Source organism: Natator depressus, chromosome 7 (genome assembly GCF_965152275.1).
Source record: "Natator depressus isolate rNatDep1 chromosome 7, rNatDep2.hap1, whole genome shotgun sequence".
In the NCBI taxonomy this organism is placed as follows: domain Eukaryota; kingdom Metazoa; phylum Chordata; order Testudines; family Cheloniidae; genus Natator; species Natator depressus.
Window position 1 is genome coordinate 1,794,541 of NC_134240.1, and position 17,532 is coordinate 1,812,072.

Below are 17,532 nucleotides of genomic sequence, written 5' to 3' on the forward strand. Positions count from 1 at the left end.
AGTAAAATGGTGCAACTGGCTTTCTGATTTATTATTTGAGTACTGCTGGTGTGTTGAGCACTGTGCAAAACATAGATTGTCCTAAAACAAATTCTGCAGGAGAACAAAACTAGTTTTAAGATGAGATAAGTTTCTAAAGTTAGCTGCCCTGCATTTGTGGCTGACACATAGTATGTGCTGAGCTGTGGCTGTCTGTTTCTTTAACAAAACTAACACAAAACCTTTAAAGGAAACAAGTAAACATCCAGTACAAAAGATGTGCTGTGTGACCTGGAGAGTTTACTATCTGAACACCCAGCATGATGGCATATTTGCTTTTGCTGAGCTGGTTTTTATTTTAACCCTCTTAAACTGTATATACAGCTTTAAATGTATAAATTTGGGAGAAGAATTCTGGTGTATCCATGGGACACTGATCAACTTTCAAAATGGAAAGTGCCTTAGCAAATTCACTAGGGGCTTTGGATGAAATAAATGTGTCATGTCTCTGGGCTTTGCTTCCCATGTCAGCATTGGGAAGCTAGGAACTGTTCAGGTCAGTGTCACTAAAATGTACTGAAGTGCATCCACTAAGGACTCTGTCTCCCAAACCAAGGCATGAGCTAAAGATCGGATCCGAAGCTTGCCAAGACACTAGGCGTTTGGAAGAACCCCACACCTTCTGAGCACTCGAATCCCTCTCCATTGGAACCGAGAGGGGAGAGAAACCTCCCAGCCCAAGAAAACAAGCGGCATGGAGCTGAGGCTCCCTTGGCACCAAGCAGATCAACAGAGTTTACTGATGTCTGTGCAGGTGATGCTTAGACACTTGTCATCTGGGATCCGCATATTAGCAAGATGTTAAAATTTGCATTATTACCCCCACTGCAGCAAATGGGGACAGATCTCTGCCATTGTTTCAGGCTGGCTGCAGACTCAAGGAAGACAGCACTGCAGCAGTTATTTTTGGTTTGTGTTTTTGAAGGCTTTCTTTGGCAGGAAGAGGCCTACATATATAATTGTTCTTTCATGAAAGCAGAGAGACCACAGCAAGGGAAAGGTTCTGCAGGAAATTCCCCAACAGCAGAATCCTGGCACATATAGGTTCTGGTCACGTGGAAAGGAGCTACAGGACAGTAAGTCGCATCTCCTGGGCCAAGCAGTTGGATCCACAAGGGTATGTGTGCAGCCTCTATGGACATAGCCATCCAGCTCCCTGTGGCTGCGGTTCACCATTTCCGGCCAATGGGAGCCGTGGGAAGCGGTGCAGGCCAGGCCACTGCTTCCCGCAGCTCCCATTGGCTGGGAACGGCAAACTGCGACCAGTGGGAACTGTGAGTGGCCGTACCTGTGGACGCTCAGGTAAACAAAGTGTCTCGCGGCCTGTCAGGGGCTTACCCCGAACAAGCCACAAACCAAGTTTGGGAACCCCTGCTCTACACTGATGCAACTACTTCCACGCTAGGGGTTGTACTGATGAAGTTCTCAATAGAAAAATCACACCCCCTGTAACTGCAGTAGCTCAATCAGTACAAGAATTGTGTGCACACCAGGCCTAAATCATAAACTTAGTTAAGGCAAAAGTGACCCATTTTTCTCCCATCCTGATAAAGTTCTAGCTCCCTTATGTGAATCAGTGTTTTGGTGCAGAGCAGTTTGTACTGAAGATCACTTGTGAACGGTGCACTGCTCTGTACAGAGAATCTTTTATGCTTTATCATTACAAAGTGAGAAAGGATCCACTACAAAATGTAGAAAACGGCTTTTTTTTGCCCAGCATGAGGGACTAGAACTGTTTATCACTTTTCTGAGTATGTCCCTGTTCTGTTGTTGTCCCAACTCCACCCCATCCCCAAATGAGTTCATGCTGCCCAAGGTTACTCCAGGTCGGAAATGTATTCGTGTTCATCACCTTGCACTTCTTGTAAATTGAGATTACAGTCAAGCACAACCAATCTTCTGCCACAGCTGCAGAACTGTTAACATCTACAGTATACTGATACTGTAAACAAATGAATGGTTATCAGAACTACTGTCCCTTAAATCTGTGAGGTTAAAATCAACTGTTTTGGCCAAATCTGCATGTTATGAAAATTACATTTCCTCCCAAGTTGACACGGCCATTTTAACTATGTAAAGTGCCCTTTTTAACATGGAAACATCCCTGCAAATACTTGGTACGTAACATGGCTTGAGGCAGCTACAAGAAATTCACTGGGCACTGAAGGTGTAGGGTGCTGCAGTCTCATCTTCAATTTCGTTTCAGGCTGTTGAGGACAAGAAATACTCACTGGTTCTGGAATAAATCCCCTCAGACACAGCTGAGTACAGATGGCTTTTGCTGAAGTTAAGCTGCTCTTTCAGCTTCAGAAAGACAAATATTGAATGCTCCATGATAAATACACTGTGGGCAACAAAGGCAGAGATGCTCTTTTTCTTTTAAATGGGCTTGGCTTTGATGCAGTATATCTCTGAATCTAACAGCAGAGCATTCTCAGTCCAGTTACTGTTGCTGGCATTGAGACAGGATTAAAGCATCTATATAATACAGAGAACTGCCCTTTGTTACCAAGTTTTACAGTCCTGTATCCTCGACATGGGAATTGTCTGTAGGCAGGGCAGAATTTAAATTGACAATGAACATCTGTATCTGAGAGATAATCTGATATGTAAAAACACACTGCCAGCCTCTCCTTTCAGAGCCAGTTTGGTCAGTAACTGAAAGCAGGCTCCTGTTTCTACTTCATCTCACAAATGTTTTACTTTATTTTTCAAGCAGCAATTAGTGGGATGTTAATTCAGCCGTGGCTGAGCGCCTATTATTGCAAAGGCTGGAGAAAAACTCTTTAAAAGCCTCTATTCCTAATTACGACTTTCCAATTTGTTCCAACTCACCTGCATTAGCTGAAGCTCCACAATCCATGGTTGTCTTAAGTATTTCACATTCAAATCTAAAGTTCATTCCAAAGCTCTCAGCTCAGCTGCTTTCTCTGTCATCTCAAAGGATTTTCTTCTACTGCTGTTGTTGGAGTTAAGAGGTCAGAGGTGGGGTTGAAGAATGGATGCCCATAGTATTTATTCCTTGGGAATTATTATTTATAACTAAGCGAGTGAGAGAGTAGTGTCCAACAAAAAGAAATAACACATTCAAAATGATTACCCTGCTTGCCTGGTGTGAGCCACACACCTATCATCGGTTACAGTTCACACAGATGTTTGCTGCAGCTCCCACTTGCCCTGCAGTTCAGATTCAGTTTTTGTTTTCTTATCCTACCATTTTAAAGCTTTGTTAATGTCATCAAAGAAACCAACTGTTGTCAACTTCAAGCATCCAAGTAAATAACAATGAGAAAAATTTCATATTACATGCTTTGATCATTCCAAAGTTCTCAGGTTTTCCCATGGGATTTAATGCTACTCCTAAACAAGGTTACCATTTGTACTGCAGTAAGAATCCTCATTAATTGAATCTTGTAACACTGGTGAATTCAGGGATTTGCATCATTATGTAATATGTATCTTTGCCCCAGGAAATTAAGACAATCAGTTTAGTCGTAGGAAGGATGCAGTCTGTTCTCTGGAGAAACTCCAAGTAGGTCAGGCTGTGGGGCCAGCAGCCCGTTCTGTACTGCCAAGCATAGAATCAATGACTTTTGTTGCATCCTTCCCACATTAGGTATTTTCTTATTTTCAAACATTTGCCTGCATGAAGAGCTGCATTCTGCTCTCTTGGGCTGAACTGGCAGGGATGAATGAGAACAATACTTAGCCCAAAAACTGTGCTAACAGGCTTCTGTTTCAGTTTTATATGCAGGGACTACAGCTCATGTAACGTAAGAGGGTTGCCTCTTCTATTGGGCGAGTGTTCTATTGGGCACCAGTTATATCATCGAAAGCATATTTTTCTGCCCACTTACCAAAGTAATTCACATTTTAAATATAGTTTTAGCAGAATTAATTTAGTTTAAAAAAAGGGCAACAGAATGACCTGGCGTTAATATCCAGCAGCCCAAGGGAATAGCAATCACAGCAATTAGTGAGAATTATGGGCCAGGTTCTGAGAAATCTTCAGGCTTTCCAGAAAAAAGATGCCTCTTAATACTATAAACCTCCTACTATTGGGAGCCTACGTTCTAGCTAGCTAGAGCCCTCCTTCCCAGGTTATTCCTGTGACAAGCAGGATGGGAATGGCATTGGGTTGTTGGGGGAGGAATTATGTGGATCTGGTTCAGGGTACACATGCATTGAGATGCCCCAAATGGTCTGTGTGCCAGTCCTTAAGCCCATGTCTCAGAGCACTCCTCAGTGGCTCCACTTGAAGGACTGGTGTAATAGCCTCCTAAGGTCTCAGTGGAGCCAGGATCAGGGCAAAAAAAGCTTGGGCTGTCTGACCCTCTTTGACCATGGCTGTTTGGAGGTGTATTTAGATACAGCCCTTTGCCTTCAAAATAACCCTAAGTGCCCATAAGAAAGGGATTGCAGGGTTCTGCATTAATCATCTTGAAGGCACCATATCCAATCTGTTCAGATTACAACTAAAATATAGCCAGCCGTAAGTATCCTTAGTTAACAATTCTAGTGCTGATGTGTGAGCCAGACTGGAATCCAAGCTCGTCTCTGTAATTACATTGGCTCTGCAAAAACAACAGGAGGCAAAAAGTAGCGACATCTTAGTTTAGGCAATACAGTCAGCAGGCAGGCCTCTATCCCAGTGGAACACAGCTGTCATGGAGGTTCATAGATCAAAATTTGGTCTTTGATGTAGTTGGGGCTTGATCCATTAATTGCTTGAAAATTAGGATGAAGGTCTTAAACTGGCATCAAGAACTATCTAGGAGCTAATGGAGGGACTTGAGAAGAAATGCACGGATCACGGTAGCCAGTCCTCATCTGGGAGGAAGTTGCCTAATAAGCTGGGGGTAAAAGGAGGCATTTTCAGATGTTGATGCTTTCTGGCCATCCAAGCTCCGTGAGGAGTCAGACAGGACCCCAAACTTCATCCCACTCTGGTGAATGGGGCCTGTGTGCCTTCCGTGGAAGGTGGAAACAACATCTCGGTCATTTCGTTAAAGGGTTTCTCCTTTCCAACCAGCATCAGTTCAGTCTTGCCTGGCTTGAGCATGAAGATTGCTCTTAATCCAAGAGCTGATTGCTTCTAGGTATTCTGACATTTTAGTAGTGAATAGAACATCAGAATAGAACTGTGTTTTAAACAGCCCTCTAAGCCCTGGTCTACACTAGGAGTTTAGGTCGAATTTAGCAGCGTTAAATCGATGTAAACCTGCACCCGTCCACACGATGAAGCCCTTTTTTTCGACTTAAAGGGCTCTTAAAATCTATTTCCTTAATCCACTTCGGACAAATGGATTAGCGCTTAAATCGGCCTTGCCGGGTCAAATTTGGGGTACTGTGGACGCAATTAGATGGTATTGGCCTCCGGGAGCTATCCCAGAGTGCTTTATTGTGACCGCTCTGGACAGCACTCTCAACTCAGATGCACTGGCCAGGTAGACAGGAAAAGGCCCGCAAACTTTTGAATTTCAATTTCCTGTTTGCATGGTCACCTGCAGCTTGCCACGCTGGCCAGAGCTCATCAGCAGAGGTGACCATGATGGAGTCCCAGAATCGCAAAAGAGCCCCAGCATGGACCGAATGGGAGGTATGGGATCTGATCGCTGTATGGAGAGAGGAATCCGTGCTATCAGAACTCCGTTCCAGTTTTCGAAATGCCAAAACATTTGTCAAAATCTCCCAAGTCATGAAGGACAGTGGCCATAACAGGACCGAAGCAATGCCGCGTGAAACTTAAGGAGCTGAGGCAAGCCTACCAGAAAACCAGAGAGGCAAATGGCCGCTCCGGGTCAGAGCCCCAAACATGCCACTTCTATGATGAGCTGCATGCCATTTTAGGGGGTTCAGCCACCACTACCCCAGCCGTGTTGTTTGACTTTTTCAATGGAGATGGAGGCAACACAGAAGCAGGTTTTGGGGACGAGGAAGATGATGCTGATGATGAAGTTGTAGATAGCTCACAGCAAGCAAGCGGAGAAACCGGTTTTCCCGACAGCCAGGAACTGTTTCTCACCCTGGACCTGGAAGCAGTCCCCCCCGGACCCACCCAAGGCTGCCTCCTGGACCCGCCAAGCGGAGAAGGGACCTCTGGTGAGTGTACCTTTTAAAATACTATACATGGTTTAAAAGCAAGCATGTTTAATGATTAATTTGCCCTGGCATTTGCGGCTCTCCTGGATGTACTCCCAAAGCCTTTGCAAAAGGTTTCTGGGGAGGGCAGCCTTATTCCACCCACCATGGTAGGACACTTTACCACACCAGGCCAGTAGCACGTACTTGGGAATCACTGTAGAACAAAGCATTGCAGTGTATGTTTACTGGCATTCAAACAACATCCGTTCTTTATCTCTCTGTGTTATCCTCAGGAGAGTGATATCATTCATGGTCACCTGGTGAAATAGGGTGCTTTTCTTAAGGGGACATTCAGAGGTGCCCGTTTCTGCTGGGCTGTTTGCCTGTGGCTGAACAGAAATGTTCCCTGCTGTTAGCCATGGGGGGGAGGCAAAATGCGACCTTGGAATGAAAGCACATGTGCTGTGTATGTAATGTTAACAGCAAGGTTTACCCTGAAAGAGTGTAGCCATTGTTCTAGAAAATGTGTCTTTTTAAATACCACTGCCTTTTTTTTTTTTCCTCCACCAGCTGCATGTGTTTCAATGATCACAGGATCTTCCTTCCCAGAGGCTAGTGAAGATTAGAAGGTGAAAAAAACACATTCGTGATGAAATGTTCTCGGAGCTCATGCTGTCCTCCCACACTGACATAGCACAGACGAATGCGTGGAGGCAAATAATGTCAGAGTGCAGGAAAGCACAATATGACCGGGAGGGGAGGTGGCGGGCTGAAGAGAGTAAGTGTTGGGCTGAAGAGAGGGCTGAAGCTCAAAGGTGGCAGTAGCGTGATGAGAGGAGGCAGGATTCAATACTGAGGCTGCTGAAGGATCAAACCAATATGCTCCAGCGTATGCTTGAGCTGCACGAAAGGCAGTAGGAGCACAGACCGCTGCTATAGCCCCTGTGTGACCAACTGCCCTCCTCCCCAAGTTCCATAGCCTCCTCACTCAGATGCCCAAGAATGCGGTGGCGGGGCCTCCGGCCACTCCACCCCAGAGGATTGCCCAAGCAACAGAAGGCTGGCATTCAATAAGTTTTAAAGTTTTAAACTTTTAAAGTGCTGTGTGGCCTTGTCCTTCCCTCCTCCACCACCCCTCCTGGGCTACCTTGGTAGTCATCCCCCTATTTGTGTGATGAATGAATAAAGAATGCATGAATGTGAAGCAACAATGACTTTATTGCCTCTGCAAGTGGTGATCAAAGGGAGGAGGGGAGGGTGGTTAGCTTACAGGGAAGTAGAGTGAACCAAGGGGCGGGGGGTTTCATCATGGAGAAACAAACAGAACTTTCACACCGTAGCCTGTCCAGTCATGAAACTGGTTTTGAAAGCTTCTCTGACGCGCACCGCGCCCTCCTTTGCTCTTCTAACCACCCTGGTGTCTGGCTGTGCGAAACCAGCAGCCAGGCGATTTGCCTCAACCTCCCACCCCGCCATAAACATCTCCCCCTTACTCTCACAGATATTGTGGAGCGCACAGCAAGCAGTAATAACAGTGGGAATATTGGTTTCGCTGAGGTCTAACCAACGCGCTTTTAAACGTCAAAATGCACATTCTACCACCATTCTGCACTTGCTCAGCCTGTAGTTGAACAGCTCCTGACTGCTGTCCAGGCTGCCTGTGTACGGCTTCATGAGCCATGGCATTAAGGGGTAGGCTGGATCCCCAAGAATACATATAGGCATTTCAACATCGCCAACGGTTATTTTCTGGTCTGGGAATAAAGTCCCTTCTTGCAGCTTTTGAAACAGACCAGAGTTCCTGAAGATGCGAGCGTCGTGTACCTTTCCCGGCCATCCCACGTTGATGTTGGTGAAACGTCCCTTGTGATCCACCCGTGTTTGCAGCGCTATTGAAAAGTACCCCTTGCGGTTTATGTACTCGCCGGCTTGGTGCTCCGGTGCCAAGATAGGGATATGGGTTCCGTCTATGGCCCCACCACAGTTAGGGAATCCCATTGCAGCAAAGCCATCCACTATGACCTGCACATTTCCCAGGGTCACTACCCTCGATATCAGCAAATCTTTGATTGCACTGGCTACTTGCATCACAGCAGCCCCCACAGTAGATTTGCCCACTCCAAATTGATTCCCGACTGACCGGTAGCTGTCTGGTGTTGCAAGCTTCCACAGGGCTATTGCCACTCGCTTCTCAAGTATGAGGGCTGTTCTCATCTTGGTATTCTTGCGCCTCAGGGCAGGGGAAAGCAAGTCACAAAGTTCCATGAAAGTGCCCTTACGCATGCGAAAGTTTCACAACCACTGGGAATCGTCCCAGACCTGCAACACTATGCGGTCCCACCAGTCTGTGCTTGTTTCCTGAGCCCAGAATCGGCGTTCCACAACATGAACCTGCCCCATTAGCACCATGATGCCCACATTGCCAGGGCCCCTTCTTTGAGAGAAGTCTGCGTCCATGTCCTCATCACTCACATCACCGCGCTGACGTCGCCTCCTCGCCCAGTATCGCTTTGCCAGGTTCTGGTGCTGCATATACTGCTGGATAATGTGCGTGGTGTTTAATGTGCTCCTAATTGCCAAAGTGATCTGAGCGGGCTCCATGCTTGCTGTGGTATGGTGTCTGCACAGAAAAAAGGTGCGGAACGATTGTCTGCTGTTGCCCTGACGGAGGGAGAGGCGACTGACGACATGGCTTACAGGGATGGCTTACAGGGAATTAAAATCAACAAAGGGGGGTGGCTTTGTGAGAAACTGAATGGCCCCCTCAAGGATAGAACTCAAAACTGGGTTAAGCAGGCTGTTGATTTCACAGAGAGAAGGAGGGAAGGAGGAAAAAATGAATACAAAACAATTCTGGTCTATTTCTTGTTTTAAGCCACTTCATCTATCTTTATACATCTTGCTGGCAGCAGACTGTGCAGTACGACCGCTAGCCGTCGTCAGCTCCTGGGTGCTCGGCAGAAGATGGTGCAGTATGATGACTAGCCATCATCTTCTGCTGGCTGGAGGTTAAAAGACAGCACACTGCCGGTAGGACTGAATCGCCACGAGACGAAACAAGGGAAATGACCTGGCTGAGTCACTCTCATGTTTGCCCAGCGCCCGATTAAAAGAGCACCCAGGACTACGTCGATGACGGCTACCAGTCATACTGCACTGTCTGCTGCCAAAAGGCAATTAACTGCTGCTGTGTAGCAATGCAGTACCACGTCTGCCAGCACCCAGGAGACATACGGTGACAGTTAGCTGAGCGGGCTCCATGCTTGCCGTGGTATGGCGTCTGCACAGGTAACTCAAGAAAAAAGGCACAAAATGATTGTCTGCCCTTGCTTTCACGGAGGGTGGGAGGGAACGGGGGCCTGACGATATGTACCCAGAACCACCCGCGACAATGTTTTAGCCCCATCAGGCACTGGGATTTCTACCCAGAATTCAAATGGGCGGCAGAGACTGCGGGAACTGTGGGATAGCCACCCACAGTGCAACACTCCGGAAGTCGACGGCTGCCTCGGTGCTGTGGACACACTCCGCCGACTACATGCACTTAGAGCACTTGTGTGGGGACACACTCAATCAACTGTATAAAACCGCTTTCTACAAAACCGACTTCTATAAATTCGACCTAATTTCGTAGTGTAGACATACCAAGTCTTTAAAAACCTTATCTACAGCTGGCAAGAGCAGTGGTGCTGGCCAGTAGTGGACCCCTTGTCTTTCCAGTTTCCATACCAATCTGGATATCCTCAGACTATCACCAGCACTGTCTGCTCCACTGAGAGGGAGGACACATTTGGGTCTTTACCTGCTGTCTGTTTAGAGGTGTTATATGCAGAGGTTTAGTGGGGACTACAGCAATAGCGTAGACGGAAAAGTAATTTCAGGAAAGCATGCATGTTTTTAGCTGTTTTTAATGTAATGTAGTAGCTGGGAATGAGGAGACTCTAGCTCTGTGTGACCAACCAGCTCTCCCCAGACAACCACCACGTACTCCACACACCCACGCTTTGGCAACTATTGTTTTAGACTGAAGGCAGAGATACAAACAGCAAAGGGATTCAGTGGTGAAAATCTCACCCACACTAACACTGCTAGTATGCTGTTACGTTCTTCCATGCACAAAGAGCAACCGTGACCTTGGCTAAAGGACTTTTGTTAGATTAACACAAACAAGAAAAGTTAGAGACTCAAGGCTCCATGAGACAGCACTGTGTATGTCTCCACTGAACCAGCAGGAGCCACTGAGAACAAAATGGCTGCTGTCTCAGCACAGTTCTCAACAAATTTAAAGATGCAGAACACTGTTTCTTTACTATGGGCATCCATTTCATTCACCACACATACAGAGTTAGTATTCTCCTGCAAGTCTTCCTTTCATACACAGTTCTTTCCATATGACATAATGATATAAGCAGTACTTTTCTGATGTTCCAGACATTTAAGATTCTCAACAATTTTTATAACCATCTAGGCAATGTGATAAACCCGAAGGAATAAAAAATCCTAAAATCTCAATCCAGAAAAGTTTTCCTCTTACCACATTTCTTACATATTCTTAAATTTTCTAGTTTGAGACTTTAGGTATTTTTATTCCTTCAGGTCTGTCAGGGTTCCCTCCCCACTCTGAACTCTAGGGTACAGATGTGGAGACCCGCATGAAAGACCCCCTAAGCTTATTTCTACCAGCTTAGGTTAAAAACTTCCCCAAGACACGAATTCTTCCTTGTCCTTGGAACGGTATCGCTGCCACCACCAAGTGAGTTAGACAAAGATTTAGGAAAAGGACCACTTGGAGTTCCTGTTTCCCCAAAATATGCCCCCAAGGCCCTTCACCCTCTTTCCTGGGGAGGCTTGAGAGTAAAGGTGAGTACAGACCAGATCCTTGGGTTTTTAGGACACTAAAAACCCAATCAGATTCTTAAAAACAGAACATTTATTATAAAGAAAAAAAAAGTAAAAGAAACACCTCTGTAAAATCAGGATGGAAGATAATTTTACAGGGTAATAAGATTTAAAACACAGAGGATTCCCCTCTAGGCAAAACTTTAAAGTTACAAAAAAAACCAGGAATAAACCTTCCTCTTAGCATAAGGAAAATTCACAAGCTAAAACAAAAGATACTCTAATGCATTTCCTTGCTATTACTTACATCTAAAATTACAGAAATAGTATCATTCAGTAGGAGCTGGATTACTTGCTTGGTCTCTCTCTTTGTCTCCGGAGAGAATAACAAAAACACAAACAAAAACCCTCCACCCCCACAGATTTGAAAGTATCTTCTTTCCCCATTGGTCCTTCTGTTCAGGGGTCAACTAGGTTAATGGCACTGATTAACCCTTTACAGGTACAGGAGGGATTTTATGCTACCCTGAGTTGTATGTTTATGACAAGGTCTATCATATTGCCTAGATGGTTATAAAAATTAAGAGAATCTTAAATCTGCCTGGGTCTGCTATACACTTACAAATGTTGATAAAATTTTGATACAGAAGATGAGATCACATGAGCTGCATAAACTCTGGCACTGTCACATTTTGTAGAAGAACTCCCACAAGCTTTTCAGAGCAGCAGAATTTTCTAAATTAACGTGTGGTCCTAGTCTGAGAAGTGGCTGTGAGAAGGTGCCATGTTTGCTCAGCTGATTTGCTCCAGGTACATATTTAGACACAGCTGCTGACTAAGAACTAAACTAACATTTTGCAGCTTTTTTTTTTTTTTCCTCTGGTCAGCCCTGCAAAGCCAAACATGCTCAGAGGGAGCAATCCGTATTCCTTTTATGTATCTTCAGCAGAAGAGTTTACTAATATTTAGTCAGCCCTATCTGTGTAACTCCACTGAAAGCACTGAGTTAGCACAGGTGATTCAGATGGCATCATGTAAAGACATGATGTGGGTTTGTACAGGGCCTAATTTGGGACCTTTATTACAGGTAATGTATGAGAAGCAGAGGGAGCAGCTGGGTTTTCAGATACCAGATTGAATCTGCAAGAACTAAATATCTCTGCCTGTACATTGAGCACATCTGTTCAGAAATCTGGAGACAAATAGAGCACCGTATGCCATTTATATGGTTACTTTTCAGAACAGAATCAGACTTTATTTCTTGCAACTCTCCTGAAGTTCATGCTAGTTTCTTAATGTCCTTTGTATTATGCACCAGATCCACAAACTCCAAGATGCGCTTTTGTCTGGAATGTAGATGTGACAGGAATGGAGTTTCTTAAAACAGCCACTCCAGAAACAGCCAGCACTTGTATGACAGGAACAGGGTTAAGTACTATAGGAAGTCTTCGCCTCAGGGTACAAAGTTATTTGTGACTCTGTGACCATGACCCTTTTGGGGCAAAAAATCTCTGCATTTATCTTATGTGCATTTGGGTAGCAGAGTAGGATACTATGTGTGACAAGCATTTGTTCCTCACATCAGATGCTTCAGCTAGCAACTCATTTATTTCCTTTATCTACCCACAGGAAGTTCATAATAGTTAAGTAATGAGAACATTTCGTCCTTATCCACACAGTGTTCGGAACAATGCTAGCTCCAACCCTGATCAGAATGGCTGATGCCAGCAGTGCTCTAACACTGTGTGCTGACTCTAGACAAGATTTTCTCCCCTTAAAAATGGCGCTTTTTCCCTCTGCAGGCTGGGTTCTTTTAGGCCTGATTTTTCAGAAATGCTGAGCATAAATTTAAACTGGCATTGTAGATGCCGAACACTTCTGAAAACCAGACCCTGTTTTCCCCCCTTCTGATACCTATCCCCTCAGGCAGGCTGTAACACAGGTTTATAACACTTTGAACACTCAGATCAGGGTAGTAAGGCAAGAACCCTGCTATTTTAACACCCCTTGTGTTTAAATGTAGCTAGCAGAGTTCTGCTCCTACTAAGGGCAGGACCAACATTTCCCCATTATTAAGCTACTTCACTGAATCTCTCTCTGTTTTGCAGATAGGAGTTTCTATCCATAGGGATCAATGCTGTGCTATTCAGGCTTATTTCAGAGTAGCAGCTGTGTTAGTCTGTATTCACAAAAAGGAGTACTGCCACAAGTACTCCTTTTCTTTATTCAGGCTTAGAGAGACATCAGCCAGTTCAATATATAATTCCATCAGTGGCCAGGATGGCTGAGTGGACTAGTGACAAGAGCAGCACATTGCATTCTGCTCTAGATCACATTGCATTCTGTCACTACGGTCCTTGGTATCAATGATGGCTGATCTATGGGAAATGAGTCTGTGATCTCATGTCTAGCTCCTAGTATGCAGAACACATTCATAACTGATAATCTTGGCACTTTCAGAAGGAGACACGACTCGAGGGACTTCAGACTGCTCAGCTCCTCCAAGTGAAGCTCCACGCAGAGCGCCGGGGCAGCACGGTAAAGCTAGCGCTGCCTCCAGCAGTCCTGTTTCAGTCACGAGGTCATTGTGACTCCTTTGCTGCCAGTCTGGCATCCTTCAAGCCTCGGATTTACTTAAACTCAAAACCTCATCTCGTGTCACCATTTTTCTTTTTGAATCGCTCTATTTTTAACTGCTTCGATGCCACCTCATGATAGTGACAATTCTGGGAAATAAAATGCACAGCAATCTAAACACTCCTTAAAGTTATGAATAATTGTTCTTGTTCATATTCCATTCCCACAGCTACAGAGAGTATCAGTTCCTATATTAACCAAAATACCTGATCTTCGTTTCCCCAGATGACCCGCATTGGGACTTCGTTCATGTTCTCATGAAGAATGTTCCAGAACTCTTCTTTGGTACATTCTAAAAAATATATATATTTTCAGGAAGGAAGAAAAATTAGTGTGAAAGACATGAACTTTGTTCCATTTAATGCTATTGTCCTATATCCAGGTGTTCTGTATATGGAATATTTCCATCTGTGTACAAGTTACATGTACTATTATAGTCAGTGATTTTTTACAGGACCTGTTGGTATGGTTCTTTCTGCCAGAGAAGCTCAGTTCTATTATTGCTCTTATGTATTAGGTAGCATTTGTTATGTGTGATTCACACATCAACAAGCCCTGTCAGGATCTACAAATAAATGTCCTGTGTATTCTGATACAATTAACTTGTATCAGAAACAGAGCAAATACACACAGCCACTCCTGGCACATCTGGGAGGTAAGGGCTCCTGGCTGGAATGGGATTATCATTAACTGTAGTTCTTAAAAAAAACAGCTCTGTTCTTCTGATCCCTGTGTGTTGAATGATGTAGCTGGTTTATGTGACACGATAACCCCCCTCATGGCTGGAGGTCACTTTGCAAGCATTTTGCTTCTGTTTCTCCCCCTTTTCAGGGCCCCCTTGAGACCTGCACACAAGCTTTTCACATGGAACAAACCCCCCAGCCTGGGACTCTTGCTCTCACAAAGGATCAAGCATAGATACTCCAAGCCAAAACCAGCCAAAGAGTACCACAGAAGCTGACACTGAGAGAACAGAAGACAATAGCCATGCTCCTGCTTTGTCTGCCTCACAACACAAATAGAGATATTATGAAGACAAAGACTTAATAGCAAACCTCTCAAAAACAAGAAGTGCAAACTGGATCCTATGTTTGAGGAGCAGGATGTAGCTTGCCTTCCATGATGCTTTTTAGGAAATTTGAGAAACAAGTTCAGAAGGAATGGGTCAGAATATCCATAGGCACTGCTGTTGTTTCAGAGACTACTGATGACTGGTGGTTCCTCAATGAGTCTGCATAGGATCAGTTCAGTAGATGCTAGGATTCAAAAAGTTAAAGCTTAATAAACCATCAAAACACACATTGTCAGCATTACCTGTCCACACAGAAAAAGTAAATATCCTATATCAACAAATCACACCTGTTTTTACTGTTCCTTCGCTAGGCCATTTGTCACAAGCCTAATTCAAAAGACGAAATCACTGTATTGTGACTCTAATCAAGCAGCATTTTTCTTACTTTGCATAGCTGTCAATTTTGATTATCATCAATGTAAGTATTTTTTCATCAGTTTGTGTGTGTACAGTGAAACAGACGTCTACAGACATTTACTAATGATAAGCTACTCCTTCCAAGCCTAGATACACTGAACCATGTGAGACGGTCACCCTTTCATTGCGCAAGCCCACTTTGAATTCTGCATTGCCATCTCGTGTTTACAGATGGAATAGCCAAAAACTTCAGCCTCAGGAATTTTCTGAATGACAGCTCAATGACTGTGTTAAATTTGTCATTGGTGATGATCACCATCATGAGGTGTATATAAAAGACAACACCGTGGGACGTGAACTAAAGAATAGTTTCTCTATTCTTGCTGACTAGTGCTAGACTAAAGATTAAGTCCAGTGTGTGCTCATCTACCCATGTGAGGGGAGGTCCAGAAATGGGCCAGGTCTACTCTTTATGTCCTCCAAACCTGCACTCACCTGCATAATTCCAATAAAGTTAATGAGTACTCATAGGTGTCAGGGTTTGCAGGACTGGGCCACATGTCCTTTCCAAGATTGGAAAGATTGACCAAAGTACTAGCTGCAGTTCAGAAGACAAGCCCAAACCAAACTCACCAACAACAAATCAATCCCAGGAACGCCATGCTTAGAGACCTTCTCCCACATAAAAGTTTAAAAGAGCACCTGCAATGGACACAGCAACACCTCCTCTATCCCCTCCTGTCTCTAGAGGGAACTAGTTTTAAAGGATCCCTCAGGTGTGACAGGCATGTGAGTGGCTTAGAGCACAGGTCCTGATAGCAACAGCAGCACTTGTTATAGAGAGGGCTGCAATGGCGGAGTGACAGCAGCAAAGTCATGGGACAAGTCAGCAGTATAGGGTCCCCAGGATGTTTGTAACATAGTAGATTAGAGGGCAGGTAGAGGCCATGGTGCAGGAACAGTTTCTAGGCAGTACCAGTACCTTCTGCCTTTTTTTTTTAAACAACCCAGTTATGGGAAATTTAAAAAAAGAAGCAGCAGCAGCTCCAACAAATGCAGCTTTGATCCTGTACCATGTTAATGAACATGGCACGTCTGTGCAGGGAATTTTAATCACTAAGTGTCCATACTCATGCAATGCACAGCTCTTTCCCTGTGGAACTTGGGCAGGGAGGAAAGTTCATTATAACATATAAAATGAAATGTTAGATGCAGCATTTGCTGGGTAGCATGCATTGTAGCTAAGGTTGTTGTGACTTTCATCAGGCTGAAAACTCCACCCTCTCTACCCAGAAAGTGCTTTAGGACTTCAGGGCACCCTTTACCTTCGTGCAAAGCAGTAGTACAGGGCCTGTGTGCATAATCCTTGTGCTAGAGCTCTGCACAAAAGTGAATTCCACCCTCAGCACACAAGATCCTGCTCTGCAGCCAGTCAAAGGGCTACCAGGAGGAGAGGGAAGGTGGAAGCTGAGGCAGGGTAGATGCGGGGCGGGTGGGTGGCAGGACCAGATTTTCAGCATGAGGAGCCAGGACACGGGCCCTGAGCTGTGTGCACAGGAGGGCATTGGCAGCAGCGGACCAGAGGCGAGAAAAGTCCCGTCCCCGGCAGGTGCCCAACGCCTTCCCTGCCCTCGTGCCCCCTTTCCGAACAACAGGGACCAGTTACATCAAACGGGGCTGCCAGTAACCCCGGTGCCGAGGCGAGGCCCCCCGAGAGGCGAAGAACCAGGGGGGAGGCGACTCCTGAGGCCTGGCGGTGGAGGTAGGAAGTGGTGGTTGATTTTCTCTCGCCCGGCTCCTGTTTCTCCCTGGGTGTATTTTCAACCCTGCGCCCTTCCTCCGAAATGTCCCTCTGCTCTGCGCCTGCCCTGAGCCCGGGCTCCTCTCTCTTCCCGCCTCCGCCGGTCCCAGAGCCGCCATGTTTGTGCCCCCCCCCCGGCCCCGCGCTGTCCAGTCACTTAGCAGCCCCGCAGACTGACCCCTGGTCCCCGGCCCGCCTAGCAGGCAGCCGCCCTGGGCCGGGCCGGGCCGGGCCGCGAGCTCCGCCTCTCCCCGGGGAGCCCTGCACAGGGCGCCCCGCCGCGGCGGGGTCGGATCCCCATGGCAACGCGGCGGCCTGAGGGGGAGGGAGCCCAGCAACCGTGATCAGGCCCCAGCGGCGCGCGGCTGGGGAGCATCGCGCACGCGCAGAGCAGAGTCGACCCCGCCGGGCGCGCCCTGAGCTGCGACAGTAACAAAGGTGCCGCCCCTGCTTCTCCCCGGAAGCCCCAACGTAGCGCCCAGCCCCCTCTCCGGCTTCTCACTGGCCCCGCTGGGCCGCCGTAGGGGGCGGGCCGTGTCGGTGGCTCCTATTGGCCATGAGGAGGAGGAGCTGCTCGCTGATTGGTCGGTGGGGCTTCTCCCCTCAGAAAGCGGGCGAGGAGGGCAGCGTGTGGGTTTGGGAACGCTGGAAGCGTGGGGCTGGTTCGGTTCGGTTCTCATCCCCCCCCTCCCCCCCCCGTTGG

The 17,532-nt window shown here is 46.2% G+C and overlaps 1 long non-coding RNA gene across 2 annotated transcripts; it reads right to left on the minus strand.

Annotated features, from left to right (window-relative positions):
- Positions 1-7,358: 7,358 nt before the first annotated feature.
- LOC141990340 (uncharacterized) lies at positions 7,359-17,120 on the minus strand. Of its 2 annotated transcripts, none has more exons than XR_012640155.1 (4): positions 17,008-17,120; positions 14,655-14,855; positions 13,806-13,891; positions 7,359-8,743 (listed from the first exon to the last, which is right to left on the minus strand). It is a non-coding gene; the product is annotated as an uncharacterized LOC141990340 (long non-coding RNA). The 2 variants fall into 2 exon arrangements; XR_012640154.1 differs by lacking the exon at positions 17,008-17,120 and adding an exon at positions 16,354-16,480.
- Positions 17,121-17,532: the final 412 nt, after the last annotated feature.